The following is a 27960-nucleotide window of genomic DNA, read 5'->3' as shown; positions in this document are numbered from 1 at the left end:
TACAATAGGATTTTGTTTGTATGCAAATTTTATAGATAACTAAAAATTACACATATGTTAATCGAAGAACTGTGACCTTTTCCATATAAAAAAAAATAAAAAAAATAAAGGCTTAATTGCATGTTTGGTCCCTTATGTTTATTTTAGTTTTCAAGTTGGTCCCTTATGTTTTGAAAGTTTCAAGTTGGTCCCATACGTTTATTTTAGTTTTCAAGTTGGTCCCTTACGTTTTGAAAGTTTCAAGTTAGTCCCTTATGTTTATTTTAGTTTTCAAGTTGGTCCCTTATGTTTATTTTAGTTTTCAAGTTGGTCCCTTATGTTTATTTTAGTTTTCAAGTTGGTCCCTTATGTTTTGGACCGACTTGAAAACTAAAATAAACATAAGGGACCAACTTGAAAACTAAAATAAACATAAGGGACCAACTTGAAACTTTCAAAACGTAAGGGACCAACTTGAAAACTTTTAAAACGTAAGGGACCAACTTGAAACTTTCAAAACGTAAGGGACCAACTTGAAAACTAAAATAAACATAAGGGACCAAACATGCAATTAAGCCAAAAATAAAAAACTAAGAAAAAAAGGTACTTGATTCAACTTCTTTTCAAATGGGTGTTTTGGTGTATTTTTATTTTCTTTCTGGTGTAATACTTGGGATTTAATCCCTTTTATATATAATATATTTTGCCATTCAAAAAAAAAAAACTGCATTCTTTTGACCGCGTTATAACTATATTTTTTTTTTCCATTTTAGTTGCTAGTTGTAAAGACATTTAATATACTTATGCACATGTTTCAAATTTAGCAAGCCGTAAAGATTTATTAATTTTGTAATAAGGTAACAACCATTTTAGTCCCTAGATGTGCACCTCGTTATCATGATGATCTCTGAAAAAAAAACATAAAAAAGTCCATGACTCTAAAATGTGTTAGTCACTTTGGTCCCCAATGTTAAATTTGTCTGTTAAGTGTACAAAAAAGGTGAAGTGGTATTTTTTTGGGATGACATAGATATAGGTAGGGGTGGGAACAGGCCAGACCGTCCGACAGGGGCCTATGGCCTAGCCTATTTAAAGCCTAGCTCGGCCTAGCTCGTTTATTAACAAGGTCAGGCTCAAACTTTTTATAAAGCCTATTTAAATAAATAGGCCAGGCTAAGGCTTACAAAAAAGCCTATTAAGCCCGTCGGGCCGGTCTATTAAGCTTTTTATGTATAAAATATATCTTCCATTATTGATATCGTTGAAGTTTTTTCTCATAAACTCAAGCCTTCATATGATTGGTTATTTAGTAGCACATATATTGGTGTGATTAGACCTTCGTAAGATTTCATTATTTAGTTGCAGATATATTCATGTGCTTTAGGCCATCGTAAATTTTGGCCTATTTAGTAGTAGGCTTATATGTGTTGCTAGACTTTAGTGTAAAATAGGCTTTTAAACAGGCTTTCAGGCTTCATCGGGCCTTTAAATAGGCCAGGCCAGACCTCGAAAATGAGCCTATGACGGGTAATAGGTCAGGCTCAGGCCTATAATTTTTGAAGTAGGCCAGGCTTAGGCCTTACAAAGCCCAGCCCGGCCTAGCCTATTTCCACCCCTAGATATAGGGAATAAAATAAAAGAAACACACATTCAGGTTCTTTCTTTTGGAATGATAATGTTAATAAAGTGTTAGGTCTGGACTAAGTTAAAGTGAAAAGTTAGTAAGCTTTGGTAAACTCGTCGATTTATTGAATTTCAAAATTAAAAAAAGAATCAAACGATTCAAGTTGGATTTGAGAAATAAAAGAAACACATTCAGGTTCTTTCTTTTGGAATGGTAATGTTAGTAAAATGTTAGGTCTGGACTAAGTCAAAGTGAAATTAGTATGCTTGGTAAACTTATTGATTTATTGAATTTCAAAATTAAAAAAAAATGAGCATCAAACGATTCAAGTTGGATTTGAGATATAAAAGAAACACATTCAGGTTCTTTCTTTTGGAATGATAATGTTAATAAAACGTTAGGTCTGGACTAAGTTAAAGTAAAATTAGTAAGCTTGGTAAACTCATTGATTTATTGAACTTCTAAATTATAAAAAAAAATAAGAATCAAACGATTCAAGTTGGATTTGATAAATAAAAGAAACACACATTCAGGTTCTTTCTTTTGGAAAGATAATGTTACTAAAATGTTAGGTCTGGACTAAGTTAAAGTGAAAAATTAGTAAGCTTGGTAAACTCATCGATTTATTGAACATCAAAATTTAAAAAAAAAAAAAAAACAAGAATCAAACGATTCAAGTTGGATTTGATAAATAAAAGAAACGCACATCCAGGTTCTTTCTTTTAGAATGATAATGTTAGTAAAATGTTAGATCTGGACTAAGTTAAAGTAAAATTAGTAAAGCTTGGTAAATTCATCGATTTATTGAATTTCAAAATTAAAAAAACCAGATATCTGAACTAGAAAAAAAATGAGATGATATAAAATCGGATCAATATCACAAATAACAATATCTGAGCTATCAAATCAATTCATCGTCGAGAATTAAATAGCATAACATAGGAAGAATATTTTTGAATTTGGCGGTTTTTAAATTTTATTTATAAAGAAATTAAAAACGGTAACAAAAATTCCCTCTAATAAAAAAAAGTTGTATAAAACGCACAGCACCCACCCGTACGCTACAGTACTACCAACACAAAACAAAAACCCCATTTCTATAAACCCTAAAATTGCGATCAGTCAGAATTAGCAACAAGCAAGAATGGCGCGATTCTTCCATGAAAAGCTGAAACATGTGATTCATGGTTAGTTTACAATGTTCAATTTCCACGTTACCTTTCAGGTGGCATTTCACATGGGACATGTGAATCCTTTCCCACCATGGGAAAGGTGATATTTACCATCAGATTAAGTAGGTGCACCGATTTTTATTGTGGACTATCTACATCATATCTTTTTTACCTTTATCTTCAACCTTAATCTTCAACTTCCATAATAGAAACACGACCCACATGTATAGAAGAATCACGACCCACATGAACTTCAATGAGGGACCCACCACCAACACCAATCACTTTAATCTTCCTTCAATCAATGGAGAGTCACAAGAGCCACAAATCTACAACCAAATGGAAATGGGTCTTTGATATAATTGGAATAATTTTTGTGAATTCAAGTAATAATTTGAGAAAGGGAACGTGAAAATAAGGAAGAAGAAAAAAGAAATGTATGCATTCCAGAATTAGATCTATAGTAGAAACATGCTTCTGCTATGCACAAGCCTATAGTAGAAACTTAATTTCAACAGATTTGCTACACGTCCATGACTATATTGCAAACATATGCTTCATTATAACATCTTTTTAGATAAAAACTATACAACACCATCAATTAATCGCAAACAACATAATATGCTTCTTATTCATGGACCCTCTTCTTTTTTTTCCTTATCACAAAAGTTCCTCAATTTGAATCAATTTAGTAATTCCACAAAGTTCCATTGAAATCAACAGCTCCAACAGAAGCGGGTGGTGGACAGTTCTGATTATTCTCAAAAGAAGAGGGTCGTGATACAAGGTTGAAGATAAAGGTAAAAAAGATATGATGTAGATAGTCCACAATAAAAATCGGTGCACCTATTTAATCTGATGGTAAACATCACCTTTCCCATGGTGGGAAAGGATTCACATGTCCCATGTGAAATGGCACCTACCTTTCAATGTGACGAGTTGTTAAATTTAATTAATTTTCACATGTTTTCTATTTATTAGCTCGTGATGCATTGTCGGAAGAACCATCGTTATCATTCCGGAAGACTATTAGGAAACGTCCTACTGCTGAAAGGATTTTTGATTTTTGGCAAGTTGAAATAAGGAAGATTCCTTCAAAGGGAAAATATTATTTTCAATGGTTAACTCAAGGTGTGTCCAATTTTTAATTACATTTTTAAAAAATTAAATATTAATTATATTTATTTATTTTAATTATTATTATATTTATTTTTTTTGTATTAATAGGTTTTACAGGAAGTTTCACTGTTGGATCCAATATGGTATGATAGATTTCATGATTCATTATATTACTCTTTTATTTCAAATTGTAATTCATTGTTACCGTATTTTAGGTTGAGAATATACGCACCAATACACTGACAGCATCTGCTACAAATGGGAGTCAACAATTTGCACTTATGTTACAGACTGGTGCGGGTAGAAAGCTTAGCGATGTAAGTTGTATTACACACACTATAATTGAAGTGGCATTTATTTTATTCACATTCACTGTTGTATAGGATATAGAATACTATTAGAAAAGGATATCGAAAATGTTACATGATTAATGTTAAAAAAAAATATAAAAAAAAATAAAACTGTATCATATGCCGTCATATGGTGATGTCCACACAAGTTATCGTGTACGGCCATCAGCTTACACTTCTCCTCTGTTCAGAGTGTGGACCAAACAACGCAGATTTAGACTGACAAAGCACCAAATCAGAGTGTGAACTTTAGTTCTTACCTCCCTCAAGTATCTTTCTTCTGAAAGATAATGTAAAATCACCTTCTCCACCTAGGTTGTGCTAGCTTACCTGAAAACGATAATATCCACGTAGCTCGGTGAGTAATTCAAACATAGACAGACAGTAAAGCTTAAATAACAATGGGAATATTTCATTTGATGTGTGTGTAACGTTCCCACATATTGTTAAAAGTATAACTCTAAATGTCGTGACAGTTGAGAAATGGTTCTCCATTTCCTGTGTTTTAGGGTTAAGTGAGGAAGATTGAGAAATATTGAATTTCAGGGTTTTAATTATTTATAAAAACCGGGTTATTTTTTACCAGACCCGGTTCGGGTAGCCCAAATCAAATTTGCCAAGCCCAGCTCGCTTTTTTTAACGTTCCTGCCCACAAACATGAGGAAAACGAATCGGAGCAAGCTCGAGGCACGTTTTGCTGTGGAAAGCACGTAGGAACGGACGAACCTACGTGCCAGCACTCGTTCCTGACTACCTTGATCACAATTCATAAAAATAGAATTATTCAACTGCAATGTTGCTTACTAAGTTATACAATCAAGATATTATAAGATATACTCTATCACAATCCCCCTCAAGCTACAACCTAAACTTTAGCGTATTGAAAATGTGCCCTTTAGAAAAATAAAATAACCAGGCGAAGAGTATAATTTGAGATTGGAGGCAGGCTAATTTTTCCTCACCGTAGATACTGAGCATATAAATTAAGCAAAAATTTGCTCAAAGTAAAAGATATCACAAAATATTAACCGATCAATCAATAAAAAGGTACAGAGAAGTAGTGAAAAATCTAAATGCTTACCAATCCCATTGCTTGAAGATGAGAGAGATTTATCAGTCCTCGTGAATCCTCGTCCGCTCATAATTATCAGCTTTTAAGCGAAGAAGAAAGTGAATACCTCCTGATTAAACTGATTTTGTCCGCAAAATCAGTAGCAAATCTTGGGGAGCCTTGTCCCCTTAGCCTAGCTTCTGCTAATTCAGTTGGAGCCATATAACTCGGCACTTTTGGAGTGTTATGTACCTCGTTTTCTTGATCATTAAAATTAGCAAGCAGTGAAGCTCTTCTTTGGTAATTGTTGCTGATAACTGTTACTGCCATGTAAGTAAGTCTCTGCTAACTCCTCTTTTTTCATCTTCTACCTTCTTCCAAGTTCCAACTAGTCTGTAGGACAGCAGTAGGAACATTCTGATGACCTTCCACTGCTTTCTGTCTGAGACCATATAACTAGTTACCTCAAGTATCTTCTGAAAGATAATGTAAAATCACCTTTCCACTGAGGTTGTGCTAGCTTACCTGAAATCGATAATATCCACGTAGCTCGGTGAGTAATTCAAACACAGACAGTAAAGCTTAAATAACAATGGGAATATTTCATTTGATGAGTGTGTAACGTTCCCACATATTGTTAAAAATATAACTCTAAACGTCCCGACAGTTGAGAAATGGTTCTCCATTTCGAGAACAGTCTAGATTGCATCCTGTCTTTTCTACCACTGGCGTTGAAATCCTGGGGAAAGTTTAAGCAGGTGAGGGGCATTTGTTTTTTATGGGTGATGGGATGGATGGCGCAACTGCTGATGTGCTTTCATGCCCTGGGCGGTTAGCTGGCTGGTTTGTGGGTAGTGGGAGGTGCAGGTTTGCGCTCCGCTCCCCACAATATACTAATCACAATATACTAATCAATCAGTCAAATAAAAAGGTACAGAGAAGTAGTGAAAATTCTAAATGCTTACCAGTCCCAACCCTTGAAGATCAACGCAACTCCTCTGCCGCTTATGGGGAAAATGAACCTGACTTGCTGTGAAGCAGAGATAAAACTGAATGCCTCCTGGTTAGACTCTTTTTGTGCAAATCTAGGGGAGCCTTGTGCCCTTAGCTTAGATTTTGCTGATTCAGTAGAAGCCCTATAACTCGGCAGTCTTGGGGTGTTTTGCAACTCATTTTTCTTGATCATTAATGAGGGATTCTAAAGTGAAACTGATCTGAGCCATGTAGTAAAAAACGAGTCCCAGCACGTAGGAACGCACGATCTTATGTGCCACAGCACCTCGACCGTGCTTCGACTTTACTCTGGTTCGGTTTTGCTCTGTTTCCTCTGTTTTTTGCCATTTTTCCTGTTTTTTGCTGTTTTTCCTCTGTTTTTCTCTATTTTGTTGCTTAGTCCCTTTGTTTTTCCTCTATTGTCTCTGTTTTCTGCCGTTTTTCCTCTGTTTTTCTCTATTTTGTTGCTTGGTTCCTTTCTTTTTCCTCAATTATCTCTGTTTTGATGCTTGGTTCCTCTGTTTTCCCTCTATTTTCTCAATCTATTTCTCTCAATTCTATCAAAAACCTACCGATCCTACTTATGAACCGTGTTACGTTCCCCGACTTTACGTCCCTTCACCAGCCTCGAACCTACATCCTGACTACATTGGATCTGAGACAAGCTAATATTCCAAACATGACAGATAAAATGAGATGGAGGGGGTATTTAAGAGGGCACTAATTCTAGTTCTAGCTTAGAGATATAAGTAGAAGCCCATACCAACCTACAAGTCACATGATTTTAGTATCTTCAAAAGGACACACATCCGAGGAAGAAGTAATCCATTATATCTAAGCGATGTAAATAAAAAGGAAAAGGATTAGAGCTTCAGGTGTAATTGGACATAAATTGTATAGTTGGAACAAAATAAAAAATATAAAACAAAAAGTATTGAATAGACTCTTCATCTTAATAATAACATAAGGAAATTATGCATCTATAAGGTAATATCAAAATCAAGCGAATAAGATAATCGAAGATACTGCAAATTAGTCTTTTAAATCATTTATCTGATTTTCTTAAATGATTTGAATTTAACATTTGAGTTGAGATTATATATGGCTCATAATGTAGTGGTTGTACATAGTTATACCCCACCCTCATAAACTATTAACCAGACCCGTAGAGTACTCTTTAGCGAGACAATTAGGTGTTTAAAGCAAAAGGTATATGCATTCATTTATGAACCATAGCGTATTTTCTTTATTTCTTTGTAAGACTCTTAAGGGCCAGTTTGGATTGAGCTTATTTTGAGCTTATGCAAATAAATAAGCTTTTATTTATTATTCATAAGCTTTTCAAGGTTTTTTATGAGAAAACAACTTATGAAGATAGATTTTTGGATAGTGAAATCTTATGAATTAATACAAAAGCTTATTTAGTTGCATAAGTTATTTTTCATAAGCTCAAAATAAGCTAAATCCAAACGGGGCCTAAGAGTAATAATAGGTATATCAAGTATACTTCTTAGTAATGGAAGAACATTCAAAGTTTATGTACAAGGTGTCCTTATTCAAAGGTTGAGCCATGCATCATGGGTCTAGAATCATCACAATCAATGTAGTCAGGAACGAGTTTCTACGTAGGTTCGATTGGCCGGTGAAGGGACATAAAATCGAGGAACATAACACGGTTCGTAAGAACCCGCTCAAGGGCAAAATTGTAGTTTCCCATACACGCACACACAATCATATAAATATATAATACAAAAAAAAAAATAACATAGAACTCACAAGTACATTAAACTTAATTAATAAGTCATAAACTATTAACCAGACCCCATTAGGATTGAACTTATTTTGAGCTTATACAAAACAGATTATGCAAATAAATAAGCTTTTATTTATCATTCAAAACCTTATCAAGGTTTGTCATGAAAAAACAACTTATGAAGATAAAAAATTTGTTAGTGAGAACTTATGAATTAATATAAAAGCTTATTTATTTGCATAAGCTATTTTTCATAAGCTCAAAATAAGCTAAATCCAAACGAGGCCTAAGAATTATAATAGGTATATCAAGTATACTTCTATACTTCTTAGTAATGGAAGAACATTCAAAGTTTATGTACAAGGTGACCTTATTCAAAGGTTGATCCATGCATCACGGGTCTAGAAGGGATAAAAACTAAAAAGTATTAATAATTAAATAATTTTATCACAATTCATAAAAATAGAATTATTCAACTGCTGTATTGCTTACTAAGTTATACAATCACAATCCCCCTCAAGCTACAACCTAAACTTTAGCGTATTGAAAATGTGCCCTTTAGAAAAATAAAATAACCGGGCGAAGAGTATAATTTGAGATTGGAGGCAGGCTAATTTTTCCTCACCGTAAATACTGAGCATATAAATTAAGCAAAAATTTGCTCGAAGTAAAAGATATCACAAAATATTAACCGATCAATCAATAAAAAGGTACAGAGAAGTCTAAATGCTTACCAATCCCATTGCTTGAAGATGAGAGAGATTTATCAGTCCTTGTGAATCCTCGTCCGCTCATAATTATCAGCTTTTAAGCGAAGAAGAAAGTGAATACCTCCTGATTAAACTGATTTTGTATGCAAAATCAGTAGCAAATCTTGGGGAGCCTTGTCCCCTTAGCCTAGCTTCTGCTAATTCAGTTGGATCCATATAATTCGGCACTTTTGGAGTGTTATGTACCTCGTTTTCTTGATCATTAAAATTAGCAAGCAGTGAAGCTCTTCTTTGGTAATTGTTGCTGATAACTGTTACTGCCATGTAAGTAAGTCTTTGCTAACTCCTCTTTTTTCATCTTCTACCTTCTTCCAAGTTCCAACTAGTCTGTAGGACAGCAGTAGGAACATTATGATGACCTACCACTGCTTTCTGTCTGAGACCATATAACTAGTTACCTCAAGTATCTTTCTTCTGAAAGATAATGTAAAATCACCTTTCCACTGAGGTTGTGCTAGCTTACCTGAAATCGATAATATCCACGTAGCTCGGTGAGTAATTCACACACAGACAGTAAAGCTTAAATAACAATGGGAATATTTCATTTGATGAGTGTGTAACGTTCCCACATATTGTTAAAAGTATAACTCTAAATGTCCCGACAGTTGAGAAATCGTTCTCCATTTCGAGAACAGTCTAGATTGCATCCTGTCTTTTCTACCACTGGAGTTGAAATCCTAGGGAAAGTTTAAGCAGGTGAGGGGCGTTTGTTTTTTATGGGTGATGGGATGGATGGCGCAACTGCTGATGTGCTTTTATGCCCTGGCCGGTTAGCTGGCTGGTTTGTGGGTAGTGGGAGGTGCAGGTTTGCGCTCCGCTCCGCTCCGCTCCCCTGTTATGTTGCAGGTTTTGGGATGGCCGATTATTTTTTTCGTTTTCCTGCTGTCATTTTCCCTGTTACGGTGCCATGTATTTTTGTGTTGGTTTTGCCCTGTTTTTGTGCGGGGAGCCACTTATATACAATAGGAAAATTTTAACGAGTGCCCCCGGGAACTCTTTAAGCACCTTTAATAGTAATTTTATGAAAATTTGTGTAATCAATGCTTTGGCATTGGTATTTGTAACATTTGGCTTTTTTGAGAAATATTTTCTAAATATGGGATCCTTAAAGAGTGCCCCGAGGGAACTCGTTAACAAGACCCCCTATACAATATGTCGTTTCAAAATAAAATAAAAATAGGGCTAGAGAGTGCATTTAGAACAAAAGTCAAGGCCAGATCAAGTCTTGAACCAAAGCCATGACAAACCATAGCCAAGTCCAAACTAGATCTAGGTAGCCATCCAGAGCAAGATTGTAGCTTTTAATTATGAGTTTTTGTAGCCCAACAGTCTTGTCGAACACAACATTCATTCACGACAACAACAAATTTTACCTCACCGTAAAAGACATCACAATATACTAATCAATCAGTCAAATAAAAAGGTACAGAGAAGTAGTGAAAATTCTAAATGCTTACCAGTCCCAACCCTTGAAGATGACATAGATTTATCAGTCAACGCAACTCCTCTGCCACTTATGGGGAAAATGAACCTGACTTGCTGTGAAGCAGAGATAAAACTGAATGCCTCCTGGTTAGACTGTTTTTGTATACAAAATCAGTTGCAAATCTAGGGGAGCCTTGTGCCCTTAGCTTAGCTTTTGCTGATTCAGTAGAAGCCCTATAACTCGGCAGTCTTCGGGTGTTTTGCAACTCATTTTTCTTGATCATTAATGAGGGATTCTAAAGTGAAACTGATCTGAGCCATGTAGTCAAAAACGAGTCCCAGCACGTAGGAACGTACGATCTTACGTGCCACAGCACCTCGACCGTGCTTCGACTTAACTCTGGTGGTTCGGTTTTGCTCTGTTTCCTCTGTTTTTTTGCCATTTTTCCTGTTTTCTCTGTTTTTTGCTGTTTTTCCTGTTTTTCTCTATTTTGTTGCTTTTGTTCCTTTGTTTTTCCTCTATTGTCTCTGTTTTCTGCCGTTTTTCCTCTGTTTTTCTCTATTTTGTTGCTTGGTTCCTTTGTTTTTCCTCAATTATCTCTGTTTTGATGCTTGGTTCCTCTGTTTTCCCTCTATTTTCTCAATCTATTTCTCTCAACTCTATCAAAAACCTACCGATCCTACTTATGAACCGTGTTACGTTCCCTGACTTTACGTCCCTTCACCAGCCGATCGAACCTACATCCTGACTACATTGGATCTGAGACAAGCTAATATTCCAAACATGACAGATAAAATGAGATGGAGGGGGTATTTAAGAGGGCACTAATTCTAGTTCTAGCTTAGAGATATAAGTAGAAGCCCATACCAAACTACAAGTCACATGATTTTAGTATCTTCAAAAGGACACACATCCGAGGAAGAAGTAATCCATTATATCTAAGCGATCTAAATAAAAAGGAAAAGGATTAGTGCTTCAGGTGTAATGGGACATAAATTGTATAGTTGGAACAAAATAAAAAAAATAAAACAAAAAGTATTGAAATGATGTCAATGATACGTAGTATGTTTACAATTGCACATTACAAAACATTAATCAATATTTATATTGAGAATAGACTCTTCATCTTAATAATAAAATAAGGAAATGATGCATCTATAAGGTAATATCAAAATCAAGCCAATACGATATTCTAAGATACTCCAAATTACTCTTTTAAATCATTTATCTAATTTTCTTAAATGATATGAATTTAACATTTGATTTGAGATTATGTATGGCTCATATTGTAGTGGTTGTACATAGTTATACCCCACCCTCATAAACTATTAACCAGACCCCATTAGGATTGAACTTATTTTGAGCTTATACAAAACAGCTTATGAAAATAAATAAGCTTTTATTTATCATTCAAAAGCTTGTCAAGGTTTTTTAGGAAAAAAACAACTTATGAAGATAAAAAAATTGTTAGTGAGAATTTATGAATTAATATAAAAGCTTATTTATTTGCATAAGCTATTTTTCATAAGCTCAAAATAAGCTAAATCCAAACGGTGCCCAAGAGTTATAATAGGTATATCAAGTATACTTCTTAGTAATGGAAGAACATTCAAAGTTTATGTACAAGGTGACCTTATTCAAAGGTTGATCCATGTATGGTCTAGAAGGGATAAAAACTCAAAAGTATTAATAATTAAATAATTTTATCACAATTCATAAAAATAGAATTATTCAACTGCTGTATTGCCTACTAAGTTATACAATCAAGATATTATAAGATATACTTTATCACAATCCCCCTCAAGCTACAACCTAAACTTTAGCGTATTGAAAATGTGCCCTTTAGAAAAATAAAATAACCGGGCGAAGAGTATAATTTGAGACTGGAGGCAGGCTAATTTTTCCTCACTGTAAATACTGAGCATATAAATTAAGCAAAAATTTGCTCACAGTAAAAGATATAACAAAATATTAACCGATCAATCAATCAAAAGGTACAGAGAAGTCTAAATGCTTACCAATCCCATTGGTTGAAGATGAGAGAAAGATTTATCAGTCCTAGCGAATCCTCGTCCGCTCATAATTATCAGCTTTTAAGCGAAGAAGAAAGTGAATACGTCCTGATTAAACTGATTTTGTCTACAAAATCAATAGCAAATCTTGGGGAGCCTTGTCCCCTTAGCCTAGCTTCTGCTAATTCAGTTGGATCCATATAACTCGGCACTTTTGGAGTGTTATGTACCTCGTTTTCTTGATCATTAAAATTAGTAAGCAGTGAAGCTCTTCTTTGGTAATTGTTGCTGATAACTGTTACTGCCATGTAAGTAAGTCTTTGCTAACTCCTCTTTTTTCATCTTCTACCTTCTTCCAAGTTCCAACTAGTCTGTAGGACAGCAGTAGGAACATTAAAATTAGATTTTGAACATTGAGTATCGTGACAAAAGTACTTGTATAAATATAAATATAGCATCGTAAAATATAAATGAACCAGTAGTCAGTAAAAGGGTAAAGAAAAGTAGTGAAAATTCAAAATGCATACCAGTCCCGTCCCTTGAAAACGACAAAGCTTTATTGGCTTTTCAGGTCTTGGGGAAAATGAATCTGAATTGCTGTCAAGAGAAGAAGTATAATTAATGCCTGCCCTGTTTTTTTTTTTTTGTCTAGGAAATCAGTCAGGAGGAGGCTTGTCCCCTTAGCCTAGCTTTTGGTAATTCTGATGGATCCATATAGGTTGATTAGTCGGAGACTAGACTAGTGTGTAAGAGAACCTTGAAACAGAACGCCTTACAACCATGAAAAAGAGCTTGCAGCTAGCTGTGTAGACAATAATACTAATCAGAGGATTCCATGATGATAATATTAATATGTGAATTATACAAACATGTCTCTCTCTCTCTCTCTCTTTCTTACTTTTCTAATAGCGAAACTAACAAACATGTAAATTTGTCTGTTGTTTGTAGTGGGAGGGTAGCATGAGGAGAGCTGCAGATAATGTGGAGAAGGGACATTGGCCCTACATAACGGTAGCAAAAAAATTCCATGAGGTATATTGTTGTAGTGGTGTTATTTATTTTCAAAACAATGAATGAATATTGTTGTACTGGTGTTATTTATTTTCAAAACAATGAATGAATATCCATATGATCTATAACAAATTTTTGTAATTTTTAAAGCAAGGGTTAACAATAAGCAAATTTGAGGGGGTAGACATGGAATTTGGTTATAAACGTACCAGCGGTGAACCCAATCTCATGATCAAAGGAGAACTGCAACTGAAATCGGAACCTCCAAGCAATATAACTTTGACGTGAGATGAATTTTTTGCCAAGTTTGTTTGTTTGTTTTATTGATATTGGTTGATCTGCATATAGATCTGATATATAATTGTTGATAATTATGACTGCAGTGAGCAAGGAGGCCTTATACAGATTGATTGCTCGACCAAAATGAACAATAACTGGGAGTTTGGAATGGGTACCAAAACTGTGGATGAACAGAATGGAAACATAGTCCATCAAAGACATGTGGTGCATGCTAATGCTGTGTGGAAGAAAAACGATGATTTTAACATAGAGATCAAAGGAGATACCATGAAAGTATGGAACATAGACATGAATTACAAACAGGTCGGCTTTACCGTTCGAGGAACAGGCAAGGAAAGGAATGATTACGGTTTTGTTATGAAATTTTAGATGATTTTGTTCTTCAAACCCTAATGGAATGGTACTTTTGAGGGGAGAGAGAGAGAGAGAGTAGATCTCAGATCAGATCTATCTAACTCCTCTAACCCCTTCCGAACACCTAACTAAAGTCAAACAAAGTACAAAACAAAAACGTGTGTTGTTTGTTTGTTTGTTTTTGCCAGCTGTATGTATACATTTTTTTTTTTTTAAGGAAAGAAACTTATATCATGTGTTCAATACAATCTGGTATTTCTAGGGATGGCAAAGCAGGCCGGCCCGCCCCATTTAAGCCCGTCCCGTCTAAGCCCGCTAAAAACGAGACGAGACGAGCCGAGTCAAATATTGTGACCGAGTCCAAAATCTCAATCCGTCCCGTTTAGTGGCGGGATTGCGAGTTGGCGGGCCGGCCCGCCAAACAAAAACTTTTTATTTTTATTTTTTTTGACAACTTAATCAATCAATAGTATATATATAAAGTAAGGTTTTTTATGCCACGTGTCACTTCCACGTTTATTCTCAATATTTTTATTATTTTTTATATTTTATTTGACATAAATATCTCAACAAACTTTTGATCTTATCTACTAAATATTTTATTTAATTTTATATTTAATTTCTAATATTTTATGTAGCTAAAATATCTCAACAAATTATATATAATACTTTCAATATTATCCATTAAATCTACCTTTTTTCTTCTTCTTTTTTTAGGAAAAGAAGTTTCAATTAGTTATTATATAATCTTTTAGCACCATATTATTCAATTAGTTTTTTCATTGAGGAAAAAAAGGTTTCGGTTTGTTTTTTTTTTAAATATAAATAAATGAGATTTTGTTAATCATCAAAATCACATATTTTGAGAAGAAACCAAAACTCAAACCTTCTTTGTTTCATATACTATTATCTCACACTGGGTCTATTTGATGCAATAGAAATACCTTCCTACGAGTTTTTGACAGTTGTTCATGTGCAAGTTTACTTTCATATTAACTTTTATATTTTTGTTTACTAAACTCATTTTTCTATCTAGCATGGACATCTCAAGTTCTCAACAAATAATCCACATCTACTTTGATTTTATCGTCCAAATATTTTATTTGTTCTTTTTATTTTCTAATTTTATTTTAACATCATTTATTTCGTTAAATTCTTATATTTCTATGGAACAACCACCTATATTTTCTCTATAAATATCTAACCGCTTATATTTTTTCCATGGAAACTAACCAATTATATTATTCTCACACTTTTTTATGTGTTTTATTCATGATGTGATATATGTTATTATTTTATCCATAAACAAAATACTATTTTTTTATCTTGCTTTCTTTTTCCCCAACACTCTTTGTCATTCTATTTATTAGGGATTTTTCTTACTTTATAGTATTTATCTTTGACGATTTTCCTTTCAGTATAATTATTCTTATGTTATTTTTTTCATCTTATTATTCTTTATTTGTTGTATGAGTGTTTCTTTTTTCTTCTGAGAATAAAGAGTGAAAGATACTGTACGTTTTCATTTTTTTTTACTATGCTTTGTGGTATATAAGCAAAAAAGATACGATGTTGAACATTTTAATTTGTCAAACAACAACTAAAAAAGCTAAATTTATCAATGTTTCTTTCATTTGTTCTTCTTAGATGTTTATTTTCTTATATATTAACAAAATTTTCTTGCAGTTATTTAGAATATAAAATAAATATTTATCATTTTTGAATCAATTATCATAAGGTTTGTATTATTTTTGGACTCGGAACAATTTTTTTCTCTTTATACTTTGAGATTATTTTTTTAATGGAAGTGTTAGTTTATTATTATTTTTTAATATAATTATTATTATGATTATTTTATTTTTGTTGTTACTATACTCTTACCGGAGATGATAATGGATGTCCACGGGTATACGTAGTAGTTATCTCTCTTTATTTGATAAAAATAATATTTATGTTATTTTCACATTTGCATGAATATCCGCTAAACGAGTATTAGTGGATATTAAGATATTTACAAATATTTGAAAATATCAACGTGCAAAACAATTTTTTTATACAAAAAAATGCATTATTAAAAAATAATTAAAATTATGTAGAATTTATTCGTATTTTTTTTTCAATAAGTGTGATTTAAATAATCATTTTACAACCGTTTCATGTGAGATTTGGACAACATCTCTTGAAGTTACAAAGTCAGACTTTTACCACTGAATTGACACATCTTAGACTTATCCCTTCTATTTTTTAAGACAAAAATATTATACCACACACTTTCACTTGACAAGAAATTACTAATTAAACAAAAATCATTAATTAGACAATATAATTATATTTTAATTCATGACGAGAAGATTTTTATTCAAGTAATATGACAATTGTATAATTTTACTAATATAATAATGGGTACAGATTTTTGCAAGTCCGGATACTTAAAAAATGTTTATTTTATTCTATATATATATATATATATATATATATATATTAATAATTTTACTAAATCCAGTTAATTATATTTGTCTGTGCATCTATAAATTTACGAGTATACAAAATTATATGCCTAACCCGAGCAACGCCGGGTAAATATACTAGTTGTTACAAAAAAAAAAACTATGTTGCTTTTATCATAAAAAATATAAAAGAATAGGTAGCAAGTAAATTTGTGAAAAACAAGATAATTATCGAATTGTCGAATTCAACATCATAACTAATAGCAAAATAAGGTAAATGCGCAACATAAAACAAATAATAAAATAAATCCAACAACCAAATTATAAAATAAGTTTCTAAATAAATAAACTCAACAACCAAGAAAAATCCAAAAGCATAAAATAAGTCTCAATATACATCTATAAACTAAAATAAATCCAAAAACATAAAATAAGACTCAAAATAACAAATTGAAACACGAGTTAAGCGGGCCTCCCCGCCACGCCTCATGCCCGTCCCATTTCCAACGAGTTAAGCGGGCCGGCCCGCCCCGCCCCGTGCCCGCCCCGTATTTTAACGAGACGAGACGAGCCGAGCCAACTATAGAAAGCGAGTTCAAAACTTCGACTCAGCCCGCTAAAAATAGCGGGTCAAACGGGCCGGCCCGGCGAGTCAGACCCGTTTTGCCACCCCTAGGTATTTCTACCAAAACCTGAAAACTAGCTGAAGATGTGGCCTCCCTAGCTAATCTATGGGCTGCCTCATTTGCTTGTCTCCTCACAAACTCAACACTAAAGTTGACATAATATTGTTCAAAGATAGTTTTACAATTATGAATAATCATCCCAAATTCTGTCACATCCTGACTTGCAGATGAAAAACTATCCACCACTTTTTTGGCATCAAGCTCAAAATCGATAGCTTCGCCAACATGTACCTCACAGACTGGAGTAAACCATTCAGTTTTTGCCAAAACAAAAGTGTCGGTATCATCCCTTATACAAACTCCTATTCCCACTCTATTAGAAAGCTGTGAGAAAGAAGCATCAATATTACACTTAAATCTTCCTTCAGCTGGTTTGATCCATTTCACATTTCCTTCTTGCCGCCGCTGTGCACAAGATGTATTACGAAACCTATGTGCATCATGCCAATCATGAAGCATATCTTTTGCTCTCTTCACAACATGAACTTGAGTATCAATTACCTCATTCCACACTTTGTTATTTCTTTGTTTCCATATACTCCACAACACACAGCAAAATAAAGCCGCATCTTCCTTAGATAAATCATGTAATGCTCTGAAGATAATATTCTTGATATCCATATCTTGTTGTAGCAAAATAGAAATAGAAGAAAAGAAATGAAGCATACTCCAAACATTTAAGCTACTTGGACATTGAAAAAATAAATGAAGTGTATCCTCATTGCCCACCGTACAAAGTGTACAATCCATAGGACATGTAACTCCTTTATCTTTCAGACGTACACGAGTTGGTAAGCAATTCCTACAGATTCGCCACATAAAAATTTTTACCTTTGGGGGAATCTTGAGCTTCCAAAGGCTTTGCGTTTCTTTTGAGACAAATTAAATCTTTGCTTTGTGAGTCTTCTTTCTTTTTGTACCCCCTTTAATTGCTCACGCCTTCTCTTGAGCAAGGTTTTACAACTCGAGAGTTTACCTCAACTCGTTTTATACAGGTACACTCGACTCGAGAACTCGTACGAGTTTACCTAAAATTAAAATTAAATAAAATTTATCGTTTACATGACATATGAAAACTAATATAATATTGTAAATAGTCAAATAGTGCATAATATAAAAATTATAGAGGTCCTTCAAAAAATAACAATTATAAAGGTTTTCAACCACCATAATAAAGCATTATGTTCAACTAAACATCAAAATACAAAATAAACTTGCAAAATCAAATGTCTCTTAAGTCTTAACCATCCAAAAAGCCAAGTTTCACAAGTTCCTAAAGTTGTTAATAAAACTATAAAAAAAAAAAAAAAAGTTAGACTTACATGCCGAATTTACTCGAGTTTACCCGAGTTTGACTGAGTTAACTCGAGTCAAACTCGACAAACATTCCAATTTTACCAGAAGTCGAGTTTACCTCCGAGTTGACACGATTTTGGTACCTAAAAACGTAAACTCGGCGAGTTAACACTCGATTTGTGGAACATTGCTCTTGAGTGTTTTTTATCTTCTTTCTTCTTTTTAGATATTGTGACAACTTTCTATCTCATATTCATATTATGTTTTTAAAAATATAGGGTATACAATCATGTTTGTCGATATGATGTATACAAATCATATTTAGAGGTGGGTGTGAATAGATACCATCTCAAAAAAAAATCATATGTGTGTTTTGAAAAAACGTTAAACTAGATCGAATTTGGCTTTTTAAATGGATACAATCGATACAAAGAAACTAAGCTAGCAATGATAATAACACAATTCAACTTTGAACAAGCAATTCACAATTGAATTGTTATTAATCAATCAATCTTTTAAAGATCTACATATAGCATCATAGAGTACGTCGTATTTTGGATTATGATCTACCTCACTCAAAGTATACCAAAATAGGTAACAAGTCCACTGTTAAAGCCATGTTTGAGTCATTGTGTTCTACTTACACAGGAAATCAACATGTTAAACAAGTTAAGGCTAGCCTTTTGGTGCAACAATATGAGCCGTACTTTCAGGACGAAGGATTATGAAGACATTGAAACAATGTTTTCAACAAGCTCATTCAAAGAGGTCTACATTGATTGACTTTTATCTTTGCAGGAATCGAAATATTTCCTCTTCAACGCAAGGATTTCGATAGAAACTGGACTTTGTGTGTGAAAGGGTCTAAAGGCTCCGGAGTTCGACAAGACGTGAGACAAGAATGCAAGTTCGTCAAAGCCAAACAATTATTGTTGACGCAGGAAGAATTTGAATTTTAAAGAGAAGCGGTTTCCTTTATGGAAACGTGGGAGACAAGTGGTTTCCAAATGGAAGGAGTGCTGACTGTGGAGTTAGGGGCTTTTTCTAGTTATTTTGCTATGTATAAATTGTAGTTTTCCATATGGAAAATGGGTCGCAAATCACTTATAGAAATTTTACAACACTCGAAGTACCGACGCGAGAGAAAGGAGTTATACAGAATGTATGTAGTATGATTTGTCGAACCATCTCTATCTTAATGCAATGCAATTTACTTTTTCTTTAAGTATCTGTGTTTTAAATTTTTTGTCTTTATTTTGCATTTATTGCTTTTCCTTTTGCTTTATCCCTTTTTCTGTCAAAAAATGCCACACAGACTCATCTTGTTCATAAAGCAGCCTATGAATTTGATGAACGCTCACTCTTTTCTGGAAAAACTTTGCACAACATGTCCTAGGATTCCCACTTTGATCTTGCTTGTAATAACCAAAACCAGCCATTCTTGTTTACCAAAAACATTGATATACAAAGGGTTACACTATAGCACTGCAACGTAAGGTGGCGGTGGCAGCAAGGAGAGAGAAGAGAGATATACAGAGAGAGAGAGAGAGAGATAGAGAGAGAGAGAGAGAGAGAGAGAGAGATGAGGCCTATGGTTGTTCAAAACCGAACCAATCCAAAAGAAAAACCGCAAACCGAACCAATTCAAATTGAAATCGCAAAAAACCGCATTTGGTTCGGATGTATTCAGATCATTTTTTTACTCAACCGCATGGTTTGCGGTTTTGATTTTATCAACCAAACCAAATCAAACCGCAATATAAGAAAAACACTAATTAAATACATATCATCTAGACTAATACTCATAGAAATTCAATGGAAACTTTAATAAAATGAAATATTATTTTCTCCTGTTAAGTTTCTTCTTTGTTTTTTCTATCAAAAATGTATTTATGTGCTACTTGAAATCTAAGAGAATTGTTAAGATTTTAGTGTTTTGAATTTCTTACAAAACACGATTACTTTTTGTCTACGTTTTAATCTGGTCTACGTAGTTGGGAACATTGTTAGATAGAAATAAAATTGTAATGTTGGATGACATTTAAAACATTGATGAAAATATGTTGTGTTTTAACTTTTTAATTTGATTTTAACCAAACCGCATTTGTTTGGTTTGGTTAAAAGAAGCAAACTTTTGATGAGAAGCAGAAATATTGCTTAATGAATGGAAATGAGTGATAGGATAGAGACTACCTGAAGAAGCTTGATTGACTGAATCATTTGAAAGACTGCAGATATAGTCTGAAAGGTGTTTGGGCTTATGATGTGGTCTGGTGGATTTTCTGTATGCTTGGTCTTGAGTTTCAAATTCAATTGTAGGTACAGGTTCAGGTATGTGATCATCAGGTAAAGGGTTGATGTGTATGTGATGATCAAGTTCAGGAGTAGTAGAGATGTTTGAATTCATGTCTTGAGGTTCAGATTCAATGGCAGGTTCAGGTACATTGTCTGTGATAATGGGATGGTTAGAATGGTATGTCCATTGGAAAGAGGAATTTGAATTACAATAAGGTAAAATGTGTTCATGATAAGTAACATGTCTAGAAACAAATATGGATTTGTTAAGTAAGTCAAAAAGGACAGCTCCTTTAACACTTTGTTTGTATCCTAAGAAAATGCATTTTCTAGCTCTAACATCAAACTTAGTTATGTGATTTTGTAGAGTAGATGCATAGCACAAGCACCCAAAATCTTTTAAATCATTAAGGTCAGGTACTTGTCCAAATCTATGAAAAAAAGGAGACTGATTTTGAAGAAGAGGACTATGGATTCTATTGATAAGGTAAACAACATGAGAAACAGCATAATTCCAAAACTATTTGGGTAATTTTGATTGAAAAAGAAGTGCTCTAGCAACATTCAAAATATGCTGGTGTTTTCTTTCCACCCTCCCATTTTGTTGAGGGGTTTCAACACAGCTAGTTTGATGTTCTATGCCTTTGGAAGAATAAAAATCAGGCATGAGAAACTCTGGCCCATTATCAGTTCTAACAGTTTTGACTTTGCAGTTATATTGATTTTCAATCATGAGAATGAATTTTTGTACATGATTTTGAACTTCTGATTTGGATTTGCAAAGAATAATCCAAGTAAATCTACTAAAATCATCAAGAGCAGTAACAAAATATTTTTGATTATGAATAGATTGGGTGGAAAAGGGACCCCATATATCAAAATGAAACAATTCATAACATTTTGAAGCTCTACTTGTACTAAGCTGAAAGGGTAATTTCTTATGTCTGGAATAATGACATATGTCACAGACAGAATTTTGGTCTATAGTTACAAAAGGAAAAGTACTATGTAAACTAAGCAATTTTCTATTGGACAAATGTCCCAATCTAAAGTGCCAAAGAGCTTCTTGGGGTAGAAAAGTAGGTTGAGATTGAGGTTGAGCTTGAGAAGATGCTATGGTGGCAGAGGGTGTATCTTGTGTGGTAAGGAAATACAGTCCTTCAAATAATTCACCCGAACCAATCATCTTCAGGCTCCTCTTTTCCTGTATAACACATTTACCATCATCAAAATTTACTAAACAATTATTATCTTTGCATAATTTTGGCACATATAACAGATTGAGACTGAATTCAGGCACAAACAGAACATTTTTACCAACAAGTTCTGGTGAAAACTTAACAGTGCCAGAAAATCTTGCTACAGCTAAATGTCCATTAGGCAATTTTATATTGACAGGTGATATAGAGTTATATGAATCATAGAACTTCAGAGATGAACATATGTGGTCACTAGCACCAGAGTCCACAATCCAAGAACCAATTTTTGAATGATGTAATGAGTAAGAAATTCTAGAGATACCTGAAGTCACATGACTTGTAACATGTGAAGCCACCTTACTTGTGGAACCAGAAGGAGTAGAAAGCAGATTTACCAGGTGTTCATATTGTTCCTTGGTAAAACCATAAGACTCATTACCTCTACAACTCTTTGAATCATCAATGTCCTCTCTTCCTTCATGTATCTCAAGAGAAGAATTGTTGGCCATAGCTTGACTCTTGCCATAATTTGGAGGAAAACCATGTTTCCTATAGCAAGTGTCAATGGTATGATTGCTTCGTCCACAGAAGGAACAAGTGTGTCCATTGCCACGCCCTTTGCCTGGGAACTTGCGTGTATCCACAGAATTTAAAAGAATTTTGGACTCTTCAGTAAAGCTTGAGGAAGCTTTAAACTGTCTTTCATGTTGCATTACCATGGAGAAAATTTTGTTCATGTTTGGTAACGGATTCATAAGCAAGATCTGAGAACGTACCAAATCAAAAGAGTCATTAAGACCGGAGAGAAAGCAAATAGAACGCGTAATCTCATGTTGATGCCTCGCATTGCTCAATCCAGTAGCACATACACAACGATGCGGACATGAACAAATAGGTACAGGAAGATAAGCTTCAAGTTCTTCCCAAAGAACTTTCAAAGCAGTGAAAAATTCAGAAATCGAACGTAAATCTTGCTTCAAACTGAAGATTCCACACTGCAATTCAGAGATTCGGATGTAATCTCCTTGTGAAAATCGTTCTTTAAGTTCGTTCCAAACATCAATTGCGTTATCCAGAAATACAATACTCTGCGCAATTGAAGGTTCAACAGAATTCATGATCCAGGAGTGGATTAACATGTTGCAACGATTCCACGCCTTGAAACTGGGATCAAACTCCATGGGAACTGGAATGGATCCATCAACAAAATCAAATTTGTTCTTCGCTCCCAACGCTCTTCGCATCAAATGAGCCCAAGAATGGTAGTTGGAATGCGTAAGAACGGGAGTAATCGCAACGAAGGAAGGTCCGTCAGAAGAATGAACATAGTAGACACTACCGGGTTGTTGAGAAGGGTCGGTAACAGGAGCACCACCATTGGCCACGCCGTTAACGGCTGCGTTGTTGCGAACCATTGCAAACAAAAAAGAAGATAGAATCAAACGAGAAAAGAAACGAAGAATAAAGAAAAGAAAGAAACGATGCGCAACAGAGCTTAAAAAAGCTCTGATACCATCTTAAAGTTCACCATTTCCATGGTGAAATCAGAGAAAACGGAAGCTTAAAGAAGAAGCAACAGAGAGAAAAGAATATTTCTTATTCATTGAATGATCTGAAGTTAGTTACAATGTAGATATATATAGAACATTGGATCTCTAACTAACTCAACTAGCTGTAACAAACTAGTAGTTATTGTAACGCCCCATTTTTATTCTATTATTTTTAGTGGATGTTTGAGTGTTTTATATAATTTTATATGATTTATTTGGTATTTGATGTGTTGTATATTATTTAAATGAATATGGCTTTATTATTTTTGGAAATATTAGGAGAAATAAAAATAGGAGTAAAATATTAATATTTTGGTTAATGGGAGTTAATTAGTAATTATGAGAGTTTAGTGGGAGTTAAATGAAAAGAAAGAAGTTATATTTTTGGGAGAAAAAGAAAGAGAAGCAGAGATAAACAGTTTCACGTACAAACAATAGAAAAACTGGTTTTTGGAGAGAAAAAGGAGAAGAACCAAGAGAAAGCTAGGAGAAGAGCTAGGAAGAGAGAATCCAATCGTTTTTGCTGTAGAATTTGCTGAGATAAGGTAAGGGTGGGATTCCTTTCAATAATCATGATATATAATTTGAAAATTGATGAATTTGTTGTTCTTGGTTTTTAGGGTTTGAGAAGTTATGTTAGATGATGAATTATGATGAAACTTGTTGTTGAATTGCATGATTATATGTTGTTTTATCCCCTATGTTGTCTAATAAACCTGTAAACATGTTTCTAAAACAATTTGGGTGATTATGGGATCAAATTTGGGGTTTGGGTTGATGAAATTGGGGTTTTTGGAGTGAAAACTGGTCTGTTTCCGTAGAACTGTCCATGTTCCATCGTAGTACGATGCTGGGAAATCGTACTACGATTTTTCCAGCAGCAAACAAGACTTTTTCAGTGTATCCCATCGTAGTACGATGCATTCCATCGTAGTACGATGTAATAGTGACAGCATTCCCCTGTTTCGTGTTCTTGCGTCTTTTTCACCCGTTTCTGTTTTGAACTGGCCTTAGGTGTAAACATGAAAGTTGTAGATAATTAAGTTAGCTTTAAAATGGCCTTGGTTTGGAGTGGAAAAGATTTGTAGATTTTGAGTTATGATAAAAATAGTCCAAGTGGATCTTCAGAAAACTTTAAGAAAACTTAGCATAACCAATCCCAAGTTAGTCCAAAAACATATGGTTGGTTTCCCAACTTCAAACTTAAGTGTTAGGGACTTAGTTGAGGTGTTTTATGGGTATTTGGCTTATGTCCTATTGATCAAAACTTAATTGCTTTTGAAGGATGTTTTAGACTTAGAGATGAATGTAATTGATTTATATACATGCTATATTGTTTGATTTCCGTTGTTGATGTCGTTGTATCATCTGATGTCGAAGTTGGGGAGTGTGTCATAATTGTTTTAGGCACATATGTTGTTGTTGTAGTCGCTGTTTAAGTTGTATGTTGATATACACAAGTTGAGTTCATTTGCATACTCACATCTGTTGGGGGCTTATGCCCTGGAATGTTTATCATTCAAACCGTTGGGGGCTTATGCCCTGGAATGTTTATCATTCACCTGTTGGGGGCTTATGCCCTGGGATGCTTTAACCATCCAAATTGTTGGGGGCTTATGCCCTGGAATGCTTAGCATTCAACGCGCGTAGATTGGTACCACCTGCATAATGCATTAGTTGTTGTTGTCGTAGCATTGTTGGGTTGTTGTTGTCGTTGTAGCATTGTCGAGTTGTTGTCGTTGTCGCATTGTCGAGTTGTCGGTGTCGTTGTGGATAACGTTGTTGTTGGTTGTTGTTGTTGTACCTTGTTGCTGAAAATAATTATGTCGTTGCTTATGTGTTTATTTAAATACATTATTAATGATGCCTGTTGTGATATGCTTTGTTGTTTTCATTAATTTGATGAATTATATATTATTATTATTGGATAAGTTTCTCACCCCTTCTGCGTATATGTTGCCTCGACCGTGGGTAATGTGCAGGTACTGATGACTTGTAGGTTTGGTCGGCTCAAGTGTCTAGGGCTCTGATACATACTAGGATGGGGAAATCGTTGCGAATGTCTTCTCATTTCTTTTATGTATCACATATTTTGGAAAAGACTTGCTATTAGAGTTTATCGTTGTTGAAAATAAAGTTGAATTATGTTGGGGCCTTTGTGCCAAGATTTTCATTGATGTTGAATTTTGGTTGAAATTATATTTTTAAAGAATTATTCCGCTGCAGTTTATTAAGATATTCTAAATGTTGGATTTAAATAAATAGATATTTTCTATTTATGAAATTTTGAAAAGTAGTGTGACACTCCGTTGTGTGATTACTCTGATTTTAATAATTAATATTACGTTGTTGGGAGAACGGGGTGTTACAATTGGTATCAGAGCAGGTCGGTCCGTCCGGCCAATTAGTAGAGTCGTGTCGAGCCTAGTAGTGTTGTGTGACAATTTTGTATTGTCCTTGTTGTCCTGTTTGTTGTTTGTTGTGTAACCCTTTGTATGGACTGGTTGGAGTACAACCATGTCCGTATTAATTGTTTTAGTAAGTCGGTGTATTTTCTTCTGCTGAAGAAGAAAGTGGAGCGGAATTTTTATCTACCAAGTAGCTGAAGCGGTTAGAGCATGATGGAAACTTGATGTTCTCTTCAATGACATATTTGTCTGTGGAGAATCAGTCGGTAATTGATAGATTTCCCGTTGTGAATGAATTTCCTGAAGATTTTCCTGATGAGATTCCAGATGTGCCACCAGAGAGGGAGGTTGAATTTTCGATCGATCTTGTGCCGGGTACGAAGCCTGTGTCGATGGCTCCTTACCGTATGTCAGCAGTCGAGTTGGGAGAATTGAAGAAGCAGTTGGAAGAATTGCTTGATAAGAAGTTTATAAGACCAAGTGTGTCACCTTGGGGAGCACCTGTGTTGCTAGTTAAGAAGAAGGATGGTAGCATGAGATTGTGCATAGATTACCGTCAGCTGAATAAAGTGACGATAAAGAATAGGTATCCACTTCCGAGAATTGACGACTTGATGGATCAATTAGTGGGTGCTCGCGTGTTTAGTAAAATTGATTTGAGGTCAGGTTACCATCAGATTAAGGTGAAGGATGAAGATATGCAGAAAACGGCCTTTAGGACACGGTATGGACACTATGAATATAAAGTGATGCCTTTCGGTGTTACTAACGCGCCTGGTGTGTTCATGGAGTATATGAACAGAATTTTTCATGCTTTTCTGGATAAGTTTGTTGTTGTATTTATTGATGATATCTTGATTTATTCTAAGACTGAAGAAGAGCATGCAGAACATTTGAAGATTGTGTTGCAGGTGCTGAAAGAAAAGAAATTGTATGCAAAGTTGTCAAAGTGCGAGTTCTGGTTAAGGGAAGTAAGTTTCCTTGGCCATATTATTTCTGGTAGTGGTATTGCAGTGGACCCATCGAAGGTTGAAGCGGTATCACAGTGGGAGGCTCCTAAGTCAGTTACAGAGATTAGAAGTTTTCTTGGTTTGGCTGGTTATTACAGAAGATTTATCGAAGGATTTTCGAAGTTGGCACTTCCATTGACTCAGTTGACCTGTAAAGGTAAAGCTTTTGTGTGGGATGCTCAGTGTGAGAATAATTTCAATGAGTTGAAGCGGAAATTGACAACGGCTCCAATTTTGATTTTGCCAGAGCCAGATAAACCTTTTGTTGTATATTGTGATGCGTCCAAGTTGGGCTTAGGTGGTGTGCTTATGCAAGATGGCAAGGTAGTGGCTTATGCTTCGAGACAATTGAGAATACATGAGAAGAACTACCCTACACATGATTTAGAGTTGGCTGCTGTGGTTTTTGTGTTGAAAATTTGGAGACACTATTTGTACGGTTCCAGATTTGAAGTGTTTAGTGATCATAAAAGTCTGAAATATCTATTTGATCAAAAGGAGTTAAATATGAGGCAGAGAAGGTGGCTAGAGTTGTTGAAAGATTATGATTTTGGCTTAAATTACCATCCGGGTAAAGCTAATGTGGTTGCAGATGCCTTGAGTAGGAAAACGTTGCACATGTCGGCTATGATGGTGAAAGAATTTGAATTGCTGGAACAGTTTAGAGACTTAAGTCTTGTTTGGGAATTGGCACCTCAGAGTGTGCAGTTGGGTATGTTGAAAATTAATAATGATTTCTTGAAGAGTATCAAAGAAGCCCAGGAGGTTGATGTGAAATTTGTAGACTTGATGGCTGCTAGTAATCAGAATGCAGATGGTGATTTTCAGGTTGATGATCAAGGAGTGTTGAGATTCCGAGGTAGGATTTGTATTCCTGATAATAATGAATTGAAAAAGTTGATTTTAGAAGAAAGTTACAGAAGCAACTTGAGTATCCATCCGGGAGCTACAAAGATGTACCACGACTTGAAGAAACTGTTTTGGTGGTCTGGGTTGAAGCGAGATGTCGCACAATTTGTATATGCTTGTTTGACTTGTCAGAAATCGAAAGTTGAACATCAGAAGCCTGCTGGTTTGTTGACACCTTTAGATGTGCCGGAATGGAAATGGGATAGCATCTCCATGGACTTTGTGACGAGTTTACCAAACACTCAA

At 34.5% G+C, this 27960-nt stretch overlaps 1 protein-coding gene and 1 long non-coding RNA gene across 4 annotated transcripts in view; both read right to left on the bottom strand.

Annotated features, from left to right (window-relative positions):
* Positions 1-27960, bottom strand: part of LOC146921373 (uncharacterized) — a 71312-nt gene that overhangs the window by 23523 nt on the left and 19829 nt on the right. The gene's annotated exons all lie outside the window — the stretch shown is intronic.
* On the bottom strand, positions 4234-14013 carry LOC146921374 (uncharacterized). 2 transcript variants are annotated; one of them, XR_015012125.1, is made up of 10 exons: positions 13470-14013; positions 13148-13250; positions 12777-13051; positions 12256-12620; positions 11105-11184; positions 10269-11006; positions 8776-9274; positions 6261-7122; positions 5326-5820; positions 4234-4574 (listed from the first exon to the last, which is right to left on the bottom strand). It is a non-coding gene; the product is annotated as an uncharacterized LOC146921374 (long non-coding RNA). The 2 variants fall into 2 exon arrangements; XR_015012126.1 differs by lacking the exon at positions 13148-13250.

Source organism: Medicago sativa, chromosome 5 (genome assembly GCF_051527215.1).
Source record: "Medicago sativa cultivar Bolivia chromosome 5, Bolivia_mono, whole genome shotgun sequence".
In the NCBI taxonomy this organism is placed as follows: domain Eukaryota; kingdom Viridiplantae; phylum Streptophyta; class Magnoliopsida; order Fabales; family Fabaceae; genus Medicago; species Medicago sativa.
Note: the sequence above shows the minus strand (reverse complement) of the source record. Positions and strands in the feature narration are given on the sequence as shown.